Below are 21,714 nucleotides of genomic sequence, written 5' to 3'. Positions count from 1 at the left end.
AAGGTGATGTACTGATTTGGAAGGTGTTAGCAACAGTGAGCCAAGATGTACAGAGATGAGGAGTTGAACAGACTGGCTGGCTGGGATCAGAAGAAGGTACTGTACGTTTTTGCCAGGTTGAGCAGTAGATGGTGGTCCTTCATCCAGTTTGAGATATCAGTAAGACATGCAGAGACTTTTAATGTACAAAGTATCATACATTTTATAAACTTTTTACAATATAGCATCATAGTTATTTGGCTCCTATATCCCTGAAGTAAAGGTTGCAAAAAAGGAATTACTAGTCCAGGTACAGTGAGATAACACACAAACTCTCACTTACACTAAGGTATTTTAATGTGACTGAGGAATCTAACATGTATGTCTTTGAGATGCGGACAAATATCTGAATACCTCAGGAAAACCCATGAAGTGAAAGTAGATGCAATAACACAGTTTCTTTGTTTTGTATCATTTAAATAATTAAGCAATATTTTTTTTACAATTCCCTTATATTATGGCTTCATTAAAGTAAAAATTTATGTTCCAAGTACAGACATAGTAATTGCTATTTTATTCAGTAATTTTATGCATTGTGTTAGGTTACCCACATTTAAGGGGTTACCATAGACATATGTAGCTAGGACAGAAGCATAACAGTGAACGTGCACAGCCAGGCCACCTTAAAAGATGTGCCCAAACTGGTAACTCTTATGGTGGACTTTTCAAGTGCCAGGATGCAGGACCGTCTTAAGAGCAAAGCAGTGCACTGTTCCCCTACCTACACAACCACTCACAGAAATTAAAATGTAAATGGTCGATAAAATTAAACATATAGTTTTTGAAATTGTACTTCCAGCAAAGACTAATCAACACAAATGTTCAAAAAATATAACATGAGCCTTGACAAACACAAAAATTTCAACATATAAATGATACTCAACTGGTCAACCATACAGATGGAGATGGCATAGTATGAAATTACTATGAATTATTTATCATTAATCAAGTGTTCAACAAAAACTTTTCTAAAATTCCTTTGCAGAGAATTGAGTTGAAGTGACGTTAACATATTCGCTTTTAAATTATGTAGTATGTAAGATCCTTACACATAGATGCAAGTGACGTTGCAGAGTTAACCGTGATACTAAATTAGAGGCGAATGCCAATGTCCACTTGTAACACAATAGCAAATATTTATTGTTTAGTATAGTATAGTATTTATTTATTGACAGCAAGTCACAACATACATAGATTAGCATAAGGCCCCTATGCTCGTGGGGCCCCCAGGCAACTGCTCAGCATGCCCATGATGTTTAAATTGCTGTCCGGGACAGTCAGCCATGTACAGTATTATTAGGGAATTCCCTGGCACAAAACTCGACTAGCACTGTGATAATGCTTTGGGGTCATTGTCCTGCTGGAACACCCATTACCTCTGACGCAGACCCAGCTTTCTGACACAGGGCCCTACATTGCACCCAAATATCTTTTTGTAGTCTTCAGATTTCTTGATGCTTTGCACACAGTCAAGGCATCCAGTGCCAGAGGCAGCAAAACATCCCCAAAACATCTTAGAACCTCCACCATGTTTGACTGTAGGTACTGCGTTGTTCTTTTCTTCGTAGGCCTCATTCCGTTTTCTGTAAACAGTAGAATGATGAGCTTTACCAAAAAGCTCTACCTTGGGCTCATCTGTCCACAAGACGTTCGTTTGCCCAGAAGGATTTTGGCTTCCTCAAGTACATTTTGGCAAACTCTAGTCTGGCTTTTTTATGTTTCTGTGTCAGCAGTGGGGTCCTCCTGGCTCTCCTGCCATAGCGTTTCATTTCGTTCAGATGTCGACGGATAGTTCAAGCTGACACTGTTGCACCTTGAGTCTGTAGAACAGCTTGAATATGTTTTGAAGTTAATTGGGGCTGTTTATCCACCATTCGGACTATCCTTTGTTGCAGTCTTTTATCAATTTTTCTCTTCTGTCCACGTCCAGAGAGATTAGCTACAGTGCCATGTGTTGTGAACTTCCTGATTATGTTGTGCACAGTGGACAAAGGAACATGAAGATCTCTGGAGATGGACTTGTAGCCTTGAGATTGTTGATATTTTTCCACAATTTTTGTTCTCAATTCCTCAGACAATTCTCTGCTCTTCTTTCTGTTCTCCATGCTTAATGTGGCACACTCAGACACACAACAGAAAGGCTGAGTCAACTTTTCTCCATTTTAACTGGCTTCAGGTGTGATTGCTATATTGCCAGCACCTGTTTCTTGCCACAGGTGAGTTTAAATGAGCATCATATGCTTGAAATAAAACGGTTTGCCCACAATTTTGAAAAGGTGCCAATAATTTTGTCCGGCCCATTTTTGGAGTTCTGTGTGACATGATGTCAGATTTGGCTTTTTTTCTCTGTTTTTTTGTGTTGTTCCAATGCACATAAAGGAAATAAACATGTGTATACCAAAACATTTGTAATTGCAACAATTTTCTGGGAGAAATGGTGCATTTTCTGAGAAAATTCCAGGGGTGCCGATAATTTCGGCCATGACTGTATATATATATATATATATTGTCACAGGCAGCTGGGGGTGGAGCCCAGCCGGGATGACCCGAGCAGAACGGAGGAGGGCTGGTGCCTCCTCCCGACGACGAGGGGGCGACCACCTTGGTTTTGTTGGTGGCCTCGGGTAAGGGGCTTGGAAGCCAAACCCTGTAGGGGCCCGTGGCCACCGGCAGGCGGCGCCCCGGTGCCTGAAGAAACCAGGAATCCAACACTTCCGCCACACCAGGAAGTGCTGGAGGGAAGAAGACAGGGGACACCTGGAAGGCTTCCGGGTGTGCAGCCGGCACTTCCGCCACACTAGGGCGTGTCTGCGTAGGAATGCCGGGAAGCAGCTGGAGCCCATCCAGGGTGTGATAAAAAGGGCCACCTCCCTTCATTCAAGAGCGGAAGCCGGGTGGAAGAGGATGGAGCTGGAGAGAGGACTGGAGGCGGCCAGAAGGAAGGCATTGAGTGACTGTGAGGCCTGGACTTTGGGGGATAGGTGCTGGAGGCACTGAGTTTGTGCACTGAACTGTTTACTGTATATAGTGTAAATAAACGTGTGTTGGGTGCAAAACGATGTCCGCCTGTCTGTGTCCGGGTCCCGTTCCACAATATATATATATATTGTCACAAAAATGAGACATAGACCGATAAAGGTTTGGGGCAGCCACCCGTGTAATATGGTATCCTGGCAGCAAAAGTCGTTTTTCTCAAAATAACCAGCACTGAAGTGCATACAACGGAGTCCAAAACAAGACTGAGGAAAAAGGGAAAAGGGGCAGGTTTTTAAAGGGGAAGGCAGGAAGTGAGGTCATAAGGATCAAGCACGTGGTCTTCAGCCATTGGCTCACAGCCGGACGTGACATCAGAGGGGCTGGAGCTGGTGTGGTCGACTTCCATTGGCTCAGTCCTGGAAGTGATGTCAGGAGAGCCAGGTGGAATCCCCTGGGAATGGTCTACAGGCAAGGGAGAAAAAGAGTCAGTGTACTCTGCCACATCCCGGCATACCTCTAAACTGCCTTCACTCAAGCCCTTTAGCTGCCCCCCATGCGCACGTGTGTGACAAGATATATACAGTATAAATATATATATATATATAGGGTGTGTGGAAAAGGAGGGTATGGTGCATCAGAAGTGGTGCGATATCACAGTGTTAGAAGCCAATATACAAAGTTTATTTAGATGGGCCAGAATGTGTTTAGGTGCACATGGATATTCCACTCATTTTGATTAAGTTTGGCATAAAATGACTATATGGATTCATAGAGGAATAGTCGGCAGGATTGAGTCATTGTTTCAGTAAAGGAGAGATTATTATCAAAGATATCACTTTGTGTTTTAATAGTCTTTGATATCTTTACTGTAGTTGTACTTAAGAAGATAACAAAGCCACAGGACAGAAGGTTTGGCTGGCTTATACATTCAGTCTGAAAAAGGTTGAACTGGAGGTGGTGTTCTGTCATTCCCGCAAAGATTGGAGATGTGGAGAGAATTAAAAGTTAAAGAGAGTATACATTGATTAATAGGAAAAGACTTTTTATATTGAAAGATGCACACTTAGAAAAAGGTAAAGAGTTTGAAAAAGAGGTCACTATGGTACAATAAATGGAAAGGTAACCCTGTTTGTGTTTTTCTTTTTTTATTTCAGCCTTTTCATTACAGCAGCATTTAATGTAACAGTCAAGTTGGGAAGCTGCAATAAACCTTGAGCCAGAGGACAAAGTACACACAGAGTTTGGAGAAACAGACGGTAATGACAGTGGGCTGAATGTATTTTTTTCTATATGCCACCATGGGATGAAAGAAAGTAATAGAAATAAGGGAAATGGAGAGAAATAGTCAGGAAGCTGGGGTGTTGTGACTGTAAGCTAAGGTAAGGCAGAGAGGGAGTGGTAGTTAATTTTACTTCTAGCTGGCTTCCACTTGTGCTTGTCAGATGTGTAATGGAGTGTGTAAGAAAGACGCTATATAGCGCCCCACCCGACACAGATTAGACACAGGAGGCACGTGTAAAATTAAATAAATTTTTATTTTCTTCAGCTGTGAGACACATCTTCTCTGTGTCCCACTAGCCCAACACAGTGCCAAGCACACAATAAACACTAATTTCTCCTCTTCTTCTCACTCCTCACTAAGCTTTGTTCTCCTTCCACCCGACTCTGGCCACTGAGTGGTGGTCGCTGGCTCCCTTTATAGTTCACCCAGAAGTGCTCCAGGTGCTTGATCCCTGATTTCCGGCTGCACTTCCGGGTGGGACGAATTGGTTGCCCACACGGGCTCAGGAGTCCCAAATACAGCGCCCCCTGGCGGTACCTGCGGGACCCAACAGGGCTGCACCCAACTCCAATTCCCAGGATGCCCTGCGGGAACCCGAGACACTGTTCCACCCCAGGGAGGTGGCCAACTAGCGTTCAGGGGGAGGTATTGCAATGTCCATGGTTGTTCCCCCTGAATATAGTGTGCAGGGGCATCCTGGCTAGGTAAGGACGCCAAGCCCCTGTCACAAGTGTCAGATTAAATAAGTGAAAAAGCGGGTGAAACCATTAGAGTAAGAACTGGTCATGCTGGTTTGATGGTTTCCCAGAAGATTTCTTGATTTGCCATCATTTGGTTTGGACTGCAGAAGGATTTAAAGTTCATTCAAGCAGTATATAAAGTATAATGTAATTGTTTAAATTAACAGTATTGTATTCAGCGAAGTATACAATTACAAAAAAGATTAAGCACAGTATAATTTCAATTTGTGTACATGGACAAACCTGTTCCACCACAGTGGGTAAATTGGAGAGACTGGAGGAGAAGGGAGTAATCTAAGGGGACTGTGATTGGTTTTCTTGTTATTTCTGGGCCAGTTCTAATTTTAGTTTTAGTGGGGAAGTGCAAAGATGGCAGTAACAAGTTGGCCAGAATGATGTCTACATCTTGTGGCAGATCCAAAGACCTGTAGAAAGAGTTTGAAAAGAGGAAAATTAGGATAGAGGCTGCATAATATTATGGAAGTTATACCAATATCTTTCCTATAATTATATTTTAGTTTTGATCCATTGGTACAATTAGTTGGAGAAAATGTTGTGAATAAAGATAAGACTAGACATAAAATTAAGATGGTAATACACATTCTCCTGAATATTTCCTCATGCTTTATTTTCTTGCTTCCATTTATGCAGGTGCAAATCTAGAATGCTGATCTAACTGGGACTAAATAGCAGGGTACACAAAGGAGGGATTATAGGGATTAAATACATTCCAAAAAATCTGCCCACTTTACCTAACTATACAATTAAGTTAAATCCTAGCTAAATTAGAGCAATGACTTGTCCACTTGTCCTTTAAAAGTAGAATCAAACACTTTATTTGATCTCCTTTTTCCCCTGCTATGATCCGGCCATACTAGTTTTCACTGAACTAATAAAAAGCTAGCTATTGGATTTTTACTCTAAGACGTTGCATAAATGCCTTTGCCCAACCAGGGTAATTTGGCAGTGAGGTGGTGTGAAATCTAAGTGGAATGAAACAGCAGTTTTTTTACATAATTCAGAGTTTATCTGATGAGGCACCCTTAATGTCAATTTTCAGATTCAACATGTTGTTTTCTCTCAGCAGAAGGCCATTTAGTGATGCAGGCTCCACATTACGTTTAAAATCTGTGCTGGATTTGAAAAGCCAGCAGTGCAGCTCAGCTGTTTGACTTCGACAATATATAATGATAAATGTCTGTGTTTACTTAGAAACTGGAGAAAATTTATTTGCCCTGGCACTAGTCCCTCATGCAAAGCCTTAATTTAATTTCTGGTAATCCTCTATTCATTTGTTGGAAATCACATTCTATCAGCCCATTTGGGGTTGGCATTTGCTATTAAATCAAAATAATGAAGTTACAAACGATGAGATCTACAGTACAACAAGCACTCTCTGGTCATCCCAAGCTTGAATTGCTGTTGGTTTATTAATCTAATAAATAGTAATACAAAAGCTCAGATCACCAGGTTTAGAAGGATATCATTTGAAAATATTGTGGTAAAGTGGATATCCCCCACAGTGAGTCTCACAGTCATACAACATGAAAAAAGAATTATAGTATATAATTATATACTCCCACACACTATGGTCTGAACACACACATGCCAGAATGACAAAAAAGGAAGAAAAAGTTTAAACGAAAGAAAAGGATGTCTAACTCTGAGTGAGGCATTACGCAGAAGTATTGCTGTTGGTATAAAGGAGCCTCATAGCGTTTGCTGACACAATTCTGATGAATAAATCGTTGGCTGAAAGTACTCCATGTTAGTGTGTCTTTGAGAGAAGATATGCAGCATTGTTCAAAATGGCACTCAGTTTTGTTTTAATTCTCTCCTTTGCTGCTATCTCCAGGAGGTCCAGAGTACATCCCATAACTGAGCTTGCCCTTTCAATTAGCCTGTTGGTTCGGTGGGTCTCTCTTGATGTGATGTTACCAGTCCAGCACACCACAGAGTAGAAAATTGCACTGGCCATCACAGAATAATAGAAGATGTGAAGGATGTCACTTCCCACATTAACAGCCTGGTCTGCACTTTTTTCCGAGACCAGTAGAACCTGTCATTAATGTGGACCACCAAGTACTTGTAGGAGTAGACCATCCCTACATCCACTGCTTGAATAGTGACCAGATATAAAGGCTCTGAAAGGCACTAACCAGTTCATTGGTTTGCTTATGTTAAGTTGCAGACATTTCTCTTTCCACCAAGAAACAAACTTCTTTACCTGACTCCTTTACTCTGACTCATCCCCTTTATCAATACACCCACTGTCATCTGACATGATGAATCAAGTGACATCACCTTTTGTTATATTTATAGTCTGAGGTGTATAGAGTGAAGAGAAATTTGTCAGAAGGGTTGGCATTTGCTATTAAATCAAAATAATGAAGTTACAAACGATGAGATCTACAGTACAACAAGCACTCTCTGGTCATCCCAAGCTTGAATTGCTGTTGGTTTATTAATCTAATAAATAGTAATACAAAAGCTCAGATCACCAGGTTTAGAAGGATATCATTTGAAAATATTGTGGTAAAGTGGATATCCCCCACAGTGAGTCTCACAGTCATACAACATGAAAAAAGATGTTCAAGGAAACATAATTCAAGATCTCCTTACATCCATTTTCCTCTTCACTTTTCACATTCACATTACTGTATATATTCAATCAAGGTCACTGGAATTATCTATATCTCTAAATCAAAAAATCTTTCATACCTTTCACTTATTTGAAACCCTTCTTCCTTCATCTGGCGTACTGGCTAACATTTTTACATTTTCAATGTCTGTTGAAACTGGATATTCTATATATTAGTAATAAAACAAATATCTTCTCAAGAAAACCTGCTATGTCTTTTTTATAGGGGCTTATTTCTCCTAATGTGATCTTTTTGTTTTCCTTTGGTTTAGATAGTGTCAGAGACCAATGGGTGTTCCTGCTAGGATCTGTCCTGTTCCCTTACCCAGTCCAGAGGCCAGGGGATATGAAGCACAGCTGGGGAGCAGTGATATTCTCCTGTCATGCTAAAACAAGGCTTCAGGAAGAGACTGTAGCAGCGGCTACTCTGGGGTTGGCATTCTAGCAACACCTGGGATGGATTGAGGAACAGGGAAGGACAGCGCAGTAGGAAACAGACTACTGTGGGCAGTACGTACCCCTTTACACGGGGTGGCAGCATCCTGTCTGGGGGACCCCAGTAAAGATACCCGCAGAGCAGCATGGAATTTGTCGTCCCCAGGGTCTGTCCTACTGGGTTCTGTGGGGCCTGCCAGGTGAAGCTGTGCAATACTGATGGTACAAGGACCATTGGGGTACTTCCAGACCTGTATGTGATTCCGGGGTTAACAGATTGAGCACCAGAAGTATTCCCAGGTCTGAAGTTAAAACCAAGCCCTCCACTTGACTTGGGGTCAGAATTGGGAAGTTAGTGGATGAGACTTCATGAGGGATGAAAGAGAAGAAACTTAATACCTATCTTATCTATAAACATCTGTGTTTGGAAGCGTGTGTGTCTGTCTGTCCAGCCAGGAAGTACAAAGCATCCTGAAAGTGCAAGGCTACAGCATGACGATCAAAGAAAGCAACTCTGTCACCAAAGTGAAACCGCCTATAAAAGAAAGACTCACTTAGCCGCTAATACACAAGCGAGGTGAGCACATTGGGAAAACGAACCCGCTTAGCTGCTGATAGACAATGGAGGCGAGTATGTCGGCAAAACGAAACCGCTGGGGAAATAGAACCTCTCTTAAAACAAAACCTCTGAGAGAGAAACTTGCTTAGCTGCTGATAGACAATGGAGGTGAGCAGGTCAGGAAAACGAAACCGCCAAAGGAAAAGAGAACCTCACTTAGCCACCAATGCACAAGTGATGCGATTCATCGATTGAAGTGCCAGAATCCATGGTTTCTAGGAGCCTGGGCTTTTTACAGCATGAGCTTACACAGCTAGTTGAATATATTGAAGTAAGGAAACTAGAAACCTTCTAATCACACTATTGAGTAAATACTTTTTATTTAACCCAGGACTGTGTTGTGAAGTTGTGTCATGGGGCTTAGGGTGCTGTGACAACCCGTAGAGGCCCCAATAGATAGATAGAATTTACTTGATTCAATGGGAAAATTTGACTTTTTACAGAAGCTCTTTAAATAAATAAATACATAAACAGATAGATAGATAATTATATACTCCCACACACTATGGTCTGAACACACACATGCCAGAATGACAAAAAAGGAAGAAAAAGTTTAAACGAAAGAAAAGGATGTCTAACTCTGAGTGAGGCATTACGCAGAAGTATTGCTGTTGGTATAAAGGAGCCTCATAGCGTTTCCTGACACAATTCTGATGAATAAATCGTTGGCTGAAAGTACTCCATGTTAGTGTGTCTTTGAGAGAAGATATGCAGCATTGTTCAAAATGGCACTCAGTTTTGTTTTAATTCTCTCCTTTGCTGCTATCTCCAGGAGGTCCAGAGTACATCCCATAACTGAGCTTGCCCTTTCAATTAGCCTGTTGGTTCGGTGGGTCTCTCTTGATGTGATGTTACCAGTCCAGCACACCACAGAGTAGAAAATTGCACTGGCCATCACAGAATAATAGAAGATGTGAAGGATGTCACTTCCCACATTAACAGCCTGGTCTGCACTTTTTTCCGAGACCAGTAGAACCTGTCATTAATGTGGACCACCAAGTACTTGTAGGAGTAGACCACCCCTACATCCACTGCTTGAATAGTGACCAGATATAAAGGCTCTGAAAGGCACTAACCAGTTCATTGGTTTGCTTATGTTAAGTTGCAGACATTTCTCTTTCCACCAAGAAACAAACTTCTTTACCTGACTCCTTTACTCTGACTCATCCCCTTTATCAATACACCCACTGTCATCTGACATGATGAATCAAGTGACATCACCTTTTGTTATATTTATAGTCTGAGGTGTATAGAGTGAAGAGAAAAGGAGGCAGAACTGTTCCTTGTAGTGCACCAGTGTCATTCTCATCAATATCAGAAACTCAGTCTTTGAGTCTTTCAAACTGCGGTCTGTTCTTACTACAACAATTTCACTTTTTTCCTTCTCTGCAACACATAACAGTTTTTAAAATTTGACTCTTGTCCCACAAAGTTTCTGGAGATACCTACATGGAAATACCTCCACTGACTCACAATTGGTGGTGGAGGAAAAACTAGGAATAAGCTGCATGTATCTCAATTTTGTACATACAAATAAATAATAATATTTTTGACACAAAAGAGAAAAATCAATAAAATAAGTTTATTCATACCAAAGAAACACCTTCCTAAATTGTTCAAAATATCTGTGTTCCATAATTACAGAGCATGAACACGTTTTTCATGAGGAAAGGATTAAATCCAGATAGCAAACTATTCTGGGTCAAATGCAGTTGACTTTAGACACTTAAGGTTTGGTTTGGTTATGGCAATGGCAAACGTATTGTGTCCCACATGTAACAAGCCACAATAAATGATTCTCATGGTATATGGATTGTAAGCCAAATGTTATGAGCCAATTATGATCCACCTGCAACCACCCACATTTAGGAATGTTCATGTTATTTGCATACTAGGCCAAATGTGACCCATAGGCAACCAAGAACATGTAGTATATTGTATGTAGCGGTACTGGACATCTTCTGATTTCAAAGGCCAGTATTGATCATCTGCCACACTTCTGTGTTTCTTGACTCCCCATCTGTGCTCCCGCAGAAGAGCTTGGAAAGCACACCTATAGAAACACCTGCCTGCTGGATGTGTACCCAGGACTTTCCTGGTACAGGATGAGCACCAGTGATATTTTGCTCTTCTTTCTGAAAATCTGGTCTAGAGTTTCTTCAGGACATTTTGTTTTGGCTGTACTCCAGCCCAAATCATGTTTCAAGTGAGATGTTATGAAGGTTGAGTTGTGGGTGTGTTCTGGTCCAAATCCTGCTTAATTTATGGTCTTATTATGGTTGAGCTATAGCTATGTTCTAGGTCAGTTGTGCTTAACACATCTCAATTGTGGCTGCGCTGTGGCCCAGTTCTGGCCTGTAGCATATCTGAGACATGGTTCAGTAATGATTGATTTGTGGCTGTGTTCTAGAAAACAGATATGGATGAGTTCATCGCTGTCATTCCAAGGCGGTATGTGGGCCAAATGAAAGTGGTGAGCATGTCTAGCACCAGGCCATTACTCTTTTGCTAGTTTCATCTCATAAGAACATAAGAAAGATCATTCAGTCCATCAAGCCCATTTGTTTCACTAATAAGCTGCCCCAGTATCACATCCACATCCACATTTTTCTTAAAGGTCGTCCAGGCTTCTGCTTCAACTACATATTAAAGAATTGCTTCCTGGCTTCAGTTCCCCTTAATTTCCACTGATGTCCTCGAGTACATGATTCACATGAACTCTATGGATTAGATACACAATCTATAACTGAAGCAAATTTATACTAAGCTAAAATGATGATTGTATTGTAGAAAGGTATAGTTATGGAGCCAGTTATTATTTTAATATTAGAAATAATCAGATCTAACCATCTAGTGATGTATGACATTTATAAAGAGGTACTGTAGTTGAAAAGCTTCCTTTGAGCCACCATAATAATAATATCATCCCATAGATTCAAGTGAACTCATAAAAGCAGTATAGCCCTCCAGTTCTGTGTTAACTTAACCTACCATGAAGGGTGACAGTGAGCAGAAAGCTATACCAGAGGTAAGGCAGTGTCATATCCTCAGTAGTACTGAATATGTAGCAGGGGACAGCAAGGCTGAGAGAGTGAGAGAAAGTCTGCTTCTGCTTCATAAAGTAGCCTCACAGTTGTCTGGCCTAAAACTAATGTTGGCTGTCTCATCCTGAAATATTATTTCTATTTTTTCCATGTGGTGGAAAAATTTCATCATAAGGTAAAAAGGGTCTGTTATTGCAACACTGAAAGTTCTAGCTTACACAATATATAAACTTTTGAGAAAATCTTTCCAATTTCAGAAATTGGCTTGAGTTAAATAATGTATATTAGGCAATACTGTATATTAAAACACAGATGTTACCATGAAGCAATATCCTATAAAGCTTATTTCCAATACTGAAATATACTAGCACAACTGTTTTTGAGACTATTATGCTTGCAATAACATACATTTGTTTTATTTTCAATGGTTACACAATATATAGTCTAAAAAAAGACTATTGTCTTCTCAGATAAGGTATTTGGCATATGTAAAGGGCAACGCATACACTGCACTTGTGCCTTGGTTTAAATACTTCTTTAAAGGGGTCCGCATAGACAATTAAAATGTGAAAGTAAACTCAGTTAGAAGCATACAGTAGGTTTCACAGTTTATCCACCACAGTAAAACAATACCAAAAAGTAAAAGGTTGAAGAAAGTTCAGTTTAACACATTTATTTTGTCCATTAAGTATGTTGGCTTTTCATGAAAATTTTTGCTCAATGCCCATCATTCATTGTTGTCTCAGTAAACTTCCATCATTGAATCAAATTCCTCCATTTCAGCATCACTGGGGCTGCCGCCTATCACAGCCACTTTAGGTATGCAAAAGAAAAAAAAACTAATCTGGCCTTCGTTTGATGGAACAGTCACTTTTATGGTGCACCTTGGATTTACTATATTTAACCAAACATGCATATCCTTGGGATGTTATGAGAACATCAGGTAAAAAGGAGGAATCCCATGCAGAATTGGGAAGAAGGTCAGTCTTCTTCAGGGTGCCAGTCCATTGCAGGGGGAGAAGGTACAACTTCCACAATATTTATTGACAAAGATTTTGTCAGTCATGTGCCGAACAAATGCACCCAATAAATATGGAGCATCTGAAGTGCAGCCAGTTGATGCCAAATTTTCTGGAGAAAAAGTTTAAAGCATGGCAGGTTGAGGCAACCAAAGTTGAGATCCATACATGAACAAGCTGAAGTTTTAAGAGCTATGATACAGAGGTGGAAAGATATTTTTTATATGAAGTCTGTAATTTATAAATAGTAATTCAGGAGTCAGACAGTTACAGGCAAAAATATCCAAACTGCAGGACGAAAGTCACAAACTAGAGATAGAAGCCATTAAAACCTCTAAATTCACAAGAATCCTATCAAAATACTAGAACATAAAGCAAGAGGGAAGCTCAAAAATAGTAGACTTTGCAGAAGCACAAAGGTACATAATGTATATCACCTGAGCTCCCACTTTTTATGTCCTCTACTCCTCCCACCATGTAATCGATATACAGGTACTGTAAAATTAGGGTTGCATAGTGAACAGCAGGCAAAAGAAAGGGCTAAGGATACAAATCTCCCCAATTCCTGACAGATGTGAGCTGAAAACTCTGGAATTTTGTGACAGTATTATCAATGATTGAACTTTATCTAAATACTAACTTATTGAAGTTCTTCTTCTTCTTCCTTAAAGAACTTGACTACTTATCAATGAATACTGGATTGAGATCATTCATTCTATCATCACCTGTGACCTAATTGATCTTTTACTTAACTAAAGCATGAATTTTAAGTCATACACCTTCGCTGCTTTTCACTGTACCATTTATGTTGTTCTTCAATATTTGCCCTGATGAAAATGGTACATTTTTCATACAGCTCCTGGTGGACCATATTGCTTTATCCAGTGTCAAAGATTTTAGGGTTCTTAGTTATAGAATGTAAGATGTGGCTAAGCTCAAACATAGTAATACAAGATAGCAATCAATATGTAAATACAACGGACCAGCACCCTGTCCAGGATTTATTCTGCCTTGTGCACTGTGCTAGCTGGGATAGGCTCCAACCCCACACTACACAAGTGGCCCTGTTGAGGTCTAAGCAGGTTAGAAAATGACTGACTGATGTAAAGTGATTGCACAAACCAAAACTAGAATTTTTATAAGCAAAATACTATTAGGTTCCCTTAACCATAACCTTGCTTATACACAAGAAAGAGGGAGCCAAAGACAAATAAGAACCGAATTGCTCAGCGGTGTGACGGCAAATCTACTGTCTGTAGGGCCACCTCATGTGACAATGCAACTTTTTGTAAAGACTTTCTTTTAGAGTTCTGAAAAGTTCAGACATGATTAAAGCATGCATACCAGCCGGAGGCATGACGACAGGACTGACAAAGCAGACAATTGCCTAGGGCCCCAAACTGGGAGTGGGTCCCTGAGGGCATCTGTTTACATACATAGGTAATTGCAACAACAGATCTGTGGGTAACAGGAAGCATAATAACGATACACTACAATGAAACAATCAGAAGGCTCCACTATCTCTGTTGCGAGAGTGTTAGTTATTTAGTAGCATTAAATCTAATCAAAGTTATTTTCATAAATCATGAAGAGGAATTATATGTCTGGAAGCAAAGATTGGATTGACTTTGCTTGTCTAGACAATTTAGTCATTTCAGGTTTGTCTCTCCAGCCGCCACTGTAGTCAGTGTGCAGCCGAAATTCAGCAGCACCAATTCAATCACAGAGTGAGCAAGAAACAGTGAGATAAGGTCTAAGAAGTCAAAATTACGTCATTTGGCAGTCCTTACTCATCCTATCACTGTTGCCTCTGCTGAGAGATGTTTTTCATCCAAAAAGATGAGTAAATCTTACTTGAGATCTACCATGTGCCTGAAGAGGCTTTCAGTCATTTAGAACATTAGAACAATCTAGACGAGAACAGGTCATTCAGCCCAACAAAGCTCGCCAGTCCTATCCACTTATTTCTTCTTAAAAAATATCAAATGAAGTTTTGAAAGTCCCTAAAGGTGTACTGTCTACCACACTACTTGGTAGCTTATTCCAAGTGTCTATCATTCTTTGTGTAAAGAGAAACTTCCTAATGTTTGTGCGAAATTTACTCTTAACAAGTTTCCAACTGTGTCCCCATGTTCTTGATGAACTCATTTTAAAATAACAGTCTTGATCCACTGTATTAATTCCCTTCATAATTTTAAACACTTCAATCATGTCACCTCTTAATCTTCTTTTTCTTAAACTATATAGGCTCAGCTCTTTTAATCTTTCCTCATAATTCAACTCCTGTAACCCTGGAATCAGCCTAGTCACTCTTCTCTTGACCTTTTCTAGTGCTGCTATGTCCTTTTTGTAGGCTGGAGACCAAAACTGCACACAATACTCCAGATGAGACCTCACCAGTGCATTAAAAAGGTTGAGCATAACCTCCTTGGCCTTGTACTCCACACATCGTGCTATATAACTCAACATTCTGTTAGCCTTCTTAATGGCTTCTGAACACTGTTGGGAAGTTGATAGCTTAGAGTCCACTATGACTACTAAATCCTTCTCATAAGGTGTACTCTCGATTTTCCGACAGCCCGTTGTGTATTCAAACCTAATATTTTTACTTCCTATGTGTAATACTTTACATTTACTGAAATTAAATTTCATCTGCCACAAATCTGCTCAAGCCTGTATGCTATCCAGGTCCTTCTGTAATGATATAATTAAATTATCTGCTAATCCACCTATCTTGGTACCATCTGCAAACTTAACCAGCTTGTTACTTATATTCCTTTCTAAATGATTTATAAATATTGAAAAGAGCAGCGGCCCTAGCACTGACCCCTGTGGAACACCACTCTTAACATCGGCCAGTTCTGATGAGGTTCCTCGCAACATCACCCTCTGCTTCCGGTGTCTGAGCCAATTCTGCACCAATCTAAAAACATCACCCTGAACTCCCACTTCCTTTAGTTTGATGCCCAACCTCTCATGTGGCACCTTATCAAATGCTTTCTGAAAGTCAAGATAAATAATATCATAAGCCCCACTTTGATCATATCCTTTTGTTGCCTCCTCATAGAATTCCAGCATGTTGGTAAAACATGGCCTCCCTCTTCAGAACCCATGCTGACTGTTCTGAAAAACTTCTTGCCAGGTGTTGCTCAATCTTATCCTTAATTATTCCTGGTTCTAATTTCAACAGAGCACAATGTTTGAAGGTCTTTCGACCTCAAGGGTACAGTGGCTGCATTTGCTAAAATGCCCGCTAGTTGCAATTCTGAAAGTTTCAGTAATACCTTTACGAGGCATTTTTGTTTTTTTTGTTTTCTTAGTTTCTATTATGTGCACTATTAATTTATTTTTCAAACATTATGATGTGCAATTTGTATTTATTTTTTATTAGCCACACTACCTGTCAAAGACAGGTAATAAACTAATCTTATATATAAACATCTACGTGTGGAAGTGTGCGTGTCTATCCAGCCCAAAAGTGAGAGGTGGAGTTGGGCTAAGGGCTTCACCTCTGAGGATACACAAACAAGGCCAATACGTCGGCAAAGCGAAACCTCTGAAGAAAGAGACACTCGCTTAGCGGCTAATACAGAAGTGAGACGAGCACATCGGCAAAATGGTATCCCTTTTATTTTTCCTCACGAGACTAAGACACAAGCGAGGTGAGCACGTCGGCAAAAGGAAGCCTCTGAAGAAAGACAGTCACTTAGCCACTAATGCACAAACAATGCAAGCATGTCGGCAACACAAAACCTCCTAGGAGAGAGATGCCCAAAGTAGGTATAAGTGCCAGTCACCTCTACATTTTAATTTTTCTTGTGACAATTTCAATAGTTTCTAGGACCCAATGCTTTTTACAATGCAGGCTTACACAGCTAGTTTAAAAATATTTGCCATCTCTTGCCCAATGTGTACATTTATTGTGTTTTATTTATAAAATGTTTTTTACAAAATTAAAGTATTTGTGTTTATAAAATTCACCTTTTTGATTTTATTAATTTAGACTTTGTGCTAAAATAATGGTAATACATTTTACCATGCTGTGATTCGATGGATGATGAGTTGGAAGAACCCATGGCATTTTTTTACTGGGGCCCCCAGAGTCCCTAGAATCGCCCCTGATACCAATAGCAACACATCATGCCTCACTGGGACTGTAACTGCCAAGCTAGAGTTTTTCTTTCTTTTTAGTTTTCTTTATATTTGTTTGTATTTATATATACTGTAGTCAAGCATGCACATCAGAGGACCATCATCCTGGTTCATCAGAGGTAATAAACTCAACCTTAAGACAAGAGAGGGCGTTGTCGCTAACAGTATCATCTATTTTCTTAGTTACACTGCTTAGAAAAATGGCCAGTGCAGTCAAAGGACTCCACCCCTTCTAGTCAGAGCCCTTTGAGAACTTGGATGCCTCAGAGATAAATGTCTCAGTTTCGACCCAAGCTTCGTAGAGGACGAAGCGCCCAATCAAGACCTGTTCTACTGATCTATTGATTCCTGGAGCCAAAAAGGCTACCATTATTTTTGTTGTTTTTCACTGTTTTGCACCATCAAGCAATTTTTTTTATAGTAACAAAATAGGATGAAAAGGGGTGACCCAGCTGGCACTGCAAAATTTGCTTGGAATCCTCTTGGTTCAGCTCCGGGAGGTACTATGTTATGGACACCAAGCATGGGCTGGCATTCTGGCCAGAATGGTTCAAGAACAATATAATTAAAGGACAGGAGGAGACCACCTTTATGGGCTATTTGCTCCCCAGATACAACATATGTCAGTCTCCCTGAGCTATCATGCCTGCATGGACACCCACAAAGCGGGTTGGGAATTGCAGATGGGTTCCAAGGGTGCTTCCAGGAGGAGCTACAGGGACAGATGGACCCTACTTCAAGTAAATTACGCCTGACCCAGAAGTGCTTCCAACGTACAGCATTGTAATGCTGGAAGTACTTCTGGGTCTTACATTAAAGGGCTCTGATGACTAAGGGGTCAGAGTTAGGAGGCGGAGAACACAGCTCACCTGGAGGAGTGAATGGAGAAGAAGAAAGAGAAGGCAAGAAGAGAATTGTGTGTGGGTGCTTCTGTAAATGATACAAAGAAGTCTTGTTGAAGGTATTTAGTAAAATAGATATTATTTGAACCTGGGACTTGGTGTTGGTGTGCTTGAGGGCAAAAGGACTCAGTAGTGCACCCTACAAGTCACACTGTACACTTCTTATGTGAATTACACCATGCTTTGCACAGATTGATGAGGAGTTTATATTGTTAGTGGTTGATCTGTTTCTATATTTACAATTCTGAATGAATTTCCAACACCCTAAGTAAATCAAAGAGGAACTTTATGAAAGAGAGTGACAGTGTATGGAAATACTGATTTTATCTTCTCTATTTAATACAGCATAGAGATATTGCTTTTATCTTAATTATTTTAAGACAGTGAAGTTTCGATCAGGGAGATTAAAAGGTTACTAAAGCCTGGCAAGAATCTTTAAGTAAAATTTCTGAAAAGAATCTAAATGCAAAAAATCATCTATGTTTTTAAAACTTTGTTACTTAAGGACAGTGTGGAGGGATGTTTGTCAGGCATGAATTTCACCTGCCTTTCACATTGCTGCCATATTCTGAGTGATACCTGCTTAAGTGGCAGTAGTTAGTAGTTACAAGAGCATAGAACGATACGTAATTAGGAGCATGAACAGGATTTCCTTTCAAAGGCTAACCAAACTGGGACAAGTTCAGGTTTTTCTGCTTTCCTCCAAAGTGTTAAAATATGTACATTGCACCACAGTAGCTGAGCTGGAATTTGCATAGTGCTATTCCCCATCATCTTCAAATCTTTATATTATGCCTTCTTAGTCTGTGGCTTGTTTGCATTCCAAATAAACATGGTTACAAATGTGTCTATATTTTTAAATAAGAATTTAAAGAAATAAATTTCTAAACTTTACAGTCTTCTTTTCTAATGGTTAACAATATGTTTTCAGCCTTAATAATTCATTAATATAGAAATGTATAGAGCAGGAAGACTGTTTTTGACTTCGATCTGTCAAGATGTAATTATCACTTTTTCCTTAGAATTCATTACTACAACCTTTAAAATTCATACTTATGCAATGTAATAATACATCTGTGTTTTAAACTTTTTGATTTTAGAATTCATGTTTCTTGATTAAAAAGGAAAATGTTGCCTTTTACAGTGATTTCTCCTACAACAATGGCACGTCTCAGTTACTTAGCCCTGCAGTAAGTGACGCTTCTGTAAATGTCCAGATGCTAAATGACATGAATGAGACTTCTCTGTCTCCTATCCCTCACTCTACTCCTATGCCTGCAACCTGCCTCCCCAGTTGACGCCAATATCAAACACTTCAGTCCCTGCCACTGAGGAGGGCACAGCAGAAACGCACAAGTTGCCCCAAGACATTCCTGTAGTTACTAATTACACTTCTCTATTAGCAAAGGAAACCAGACATCACTAGATTATTAGACAGTATTAGCTATTAAATACTACTAACTACAACTACAAGTTAGTAATTTATGTGGGCAACCTTAATATTATTACTGAGACATTAATACATAAAACATTTCTAGATTATTAGCAATGAGTATTACAAAATACATAGCGGTCATTTAATTTAGGGTGTGAAATGATCAGACTTGACACACTTAAAAAAGGTTTGGGGCACCCACCTGTATATTATCCCTGGCTGCAATTGATTGATTTTGCAACAAGTGTCTTGGTTGGAGTCCAGGCATGAACAGCTGAAGGTTTGAAAAGATGACGGTTTTAAGTGACATAGGGGAACTGGAAGTGACCTTCTTCTGGCGTTAGTCTAGGCGCCGGAACCAGAAGTGACATCATTGTGGCCACCGGAAACGGAATTGGTGTTGTCCTGACACACACACACACACACACACCCCTTCCCCCCGAAACAGGAAGTGATGTCATCAATGTTGAGTCACACAGGTTTTCCCGCGGCTGGTCTGTAGAGATAACAGGAGCAGGTTTAGTGCACCCCGCCACACCCTGGCCTGGCATTGAATTACCTTTACTTGGTCCATACAACGTCCTCCTACTCTTACGTTCGTGACAAGGGTTATACAAATTATTGATGATGATACACAAAGGAATAGCAATTACAAATTAATATTATAAAACAGAAGAAAAAATGACAAGGAAAATTTGTAGATTACAGTAAAAAACATAGATTAAGGAAGATAAAAGCAAAACAAAAATCTCAAAGCAGGGCTTTGCAAACCATACATTCAGAGCAACAGTATTCTGCTGTACTTTAAGCGAATTCTGACTTTAATCTTTCTCTGTTCTTTCTTTCCATTTTCCTCCATGCAATTCTAAAGTAGATTGTCTCCTGCTTACTTCTACACGTCTGTTAATGTCATTTCTTTTTTCCTTTTCTTTATTTCTACTTCTCCTTATCTATAATATTCAGATTTGAGATACATTTTACACAAGCATTTTTAAAGACTTCTCTGGCTCTTCAAGTGTGTCATAGCTAAATAGATCAGACAATTACAAATACCTGACATGCAGCCACTTCTTTATGCTGTAGTACACAACTTTCTTTTGAACTGTACAAAGAACTCTCTTCTCTTCAGCACTGATAGATAGATAGATAGATAGATAGATAGATAGATAGATAGATAGATAGATAGATAGATAGATAGATAGATAGATAGATAGATAGATACTTTATTAATCCCAAGGGGAAATATACATAATCCAGCAGCAGCACACTGATACAAAAAACAATATTAAATTAAAGAGTAATAAAAATGCATGTAAAAACAGACAATAACTTGAAATAATGTTAGCATTTACTCCCCCAGGTGGAATTGAAGAGTCCATTACATTACTGTGCATTACATTTTCTTTCCCCTGAAACTTTATAAAGCTAATGAAGGAGGCCATAGGATAAAGTTTTCCAGATAAGCGGCAAGCTTTTCAGTCCCTGGGTTTTCTCTAAAGGCTATTCTCAGAGATCTAGTGAAGAACTCTGACATTAACTTACTGGGGTTCTATCCAGCTATTAGACACCTAAAATTCTCAAAATTCTGGCACCAAGCATAATCCTGTACACCAGGACTGCCTTAAATTTGTCTTCATTTTGGTTTCTAGATTATTAATTGTGATGGTGGTCTTTTGTTCCAGTTGTTCAGTACAAAATGTCAGCAAACATTTCTCATCATTGAATTCCTTCCAGCCTTATTCATTTTAGACTTAATAATACCTATTCTAGGTTAATTTTTAGGCTCCATTCCCTCCTAGTCTTATAATTATGTCTCTCAGATCTTCCAGTTTCAAGGCATTCTCCCCAGTGCTCCTTTGGTGTGATGTAGCCACTTGCTAAAATGGAAAAGCAGTAAGACAGGTGCTTGTAACCCACACTTTGCCCAGGCTGGCTCAACAGCCATTCTCTAAATTGAAGGCACAGGAAGTCAGATTTGCAATACAACTAGCAGCTTGGGAACATCAGGACCTCTATTTGCTTCCCTGATGTCCACCTTCGCTTGTGATAGGCTGTAACTAGTTACTCTTTTGGCTTTAATTGTTTCTTTCTTTAGATTTTTTGAAGACTTAGTGTCTTGTATATCCTAAGAATCATCACCACAGATATTACATTTTAGAAGGTCACAGAAAAAGCATAGAAAATGAAAGAAAAACAGGATTGTCACAATAGCAGCTACCTCAAGCATCCATGCAGACAAACAGGCCAGACCAAACCTCAAATCTGTTACACCAGCTTTCAGACAAAGTCCACTTTGTTAAAGGAATAACATAAAACTTATCTTTGTGCTAACGTTTCATCTTCCACCCCATGCAAAACAGATATTGCATTTCTTGAAATGAATAAGAAGTAAACTGATATCCAAGTATGATTTTTCTTAACTTGAAGATA

At 39.6% G+C, this 21,714-nt stretch overlaps 2 long non-coding RNA genes across 2 annotated transcripts in view; both read right to left on the bottom strand.

Moving 5' to 3' along the window:
* Positions 1–5,173: 5,173 nt before the first annotated feature.
* The window catches only part of LOC120539387, a 201,537-nt gene continuing 184,996 nt past the window's right edge, over positions 5,174–21,714 (bottom strand). Inside the window, exon 8 of the long non-coding RNA XR_005635599.1 lies at positions 5,174–5,462. This is a non-coding gene — a long non-coding RNA (uncharacterized LOC120539387). The remainder of the gene's footprint in view (positions 5,463–21,714) is intronic.
* Positions 12,042–19,746, bottom strand: LOC120539389. Its single transcript, XR_005635605.1, has 2 exons — positions 19,487–19,746; positions 12,042–12,907 (listed from the first exon to the last, which is right to left on the bottom strand). It is a non-coding gene; the product is annotated as an uncharacterized LOC120539389 (long non-coding RNA).

This window comes from Polypterus senegalus, chromosome 11 (genome assembly GCF_016835505.1).
Source record: "Polypterus senegalus isolate Bchr_013 chromosome 11, ASM1683550v1, whole genome shotgun sequence".
In the NCBI taxonomy this organism is placed as follows: domain Eukaryota; kingdom Metazoa; phylum Chordata; class Cladistia; order Polypteriformes; family Polypteridae; genus Polypterus; species Polypterus senegalus.
This window is presented reverse-complemented; position numbering and strand designations above follow the sequence as displayed.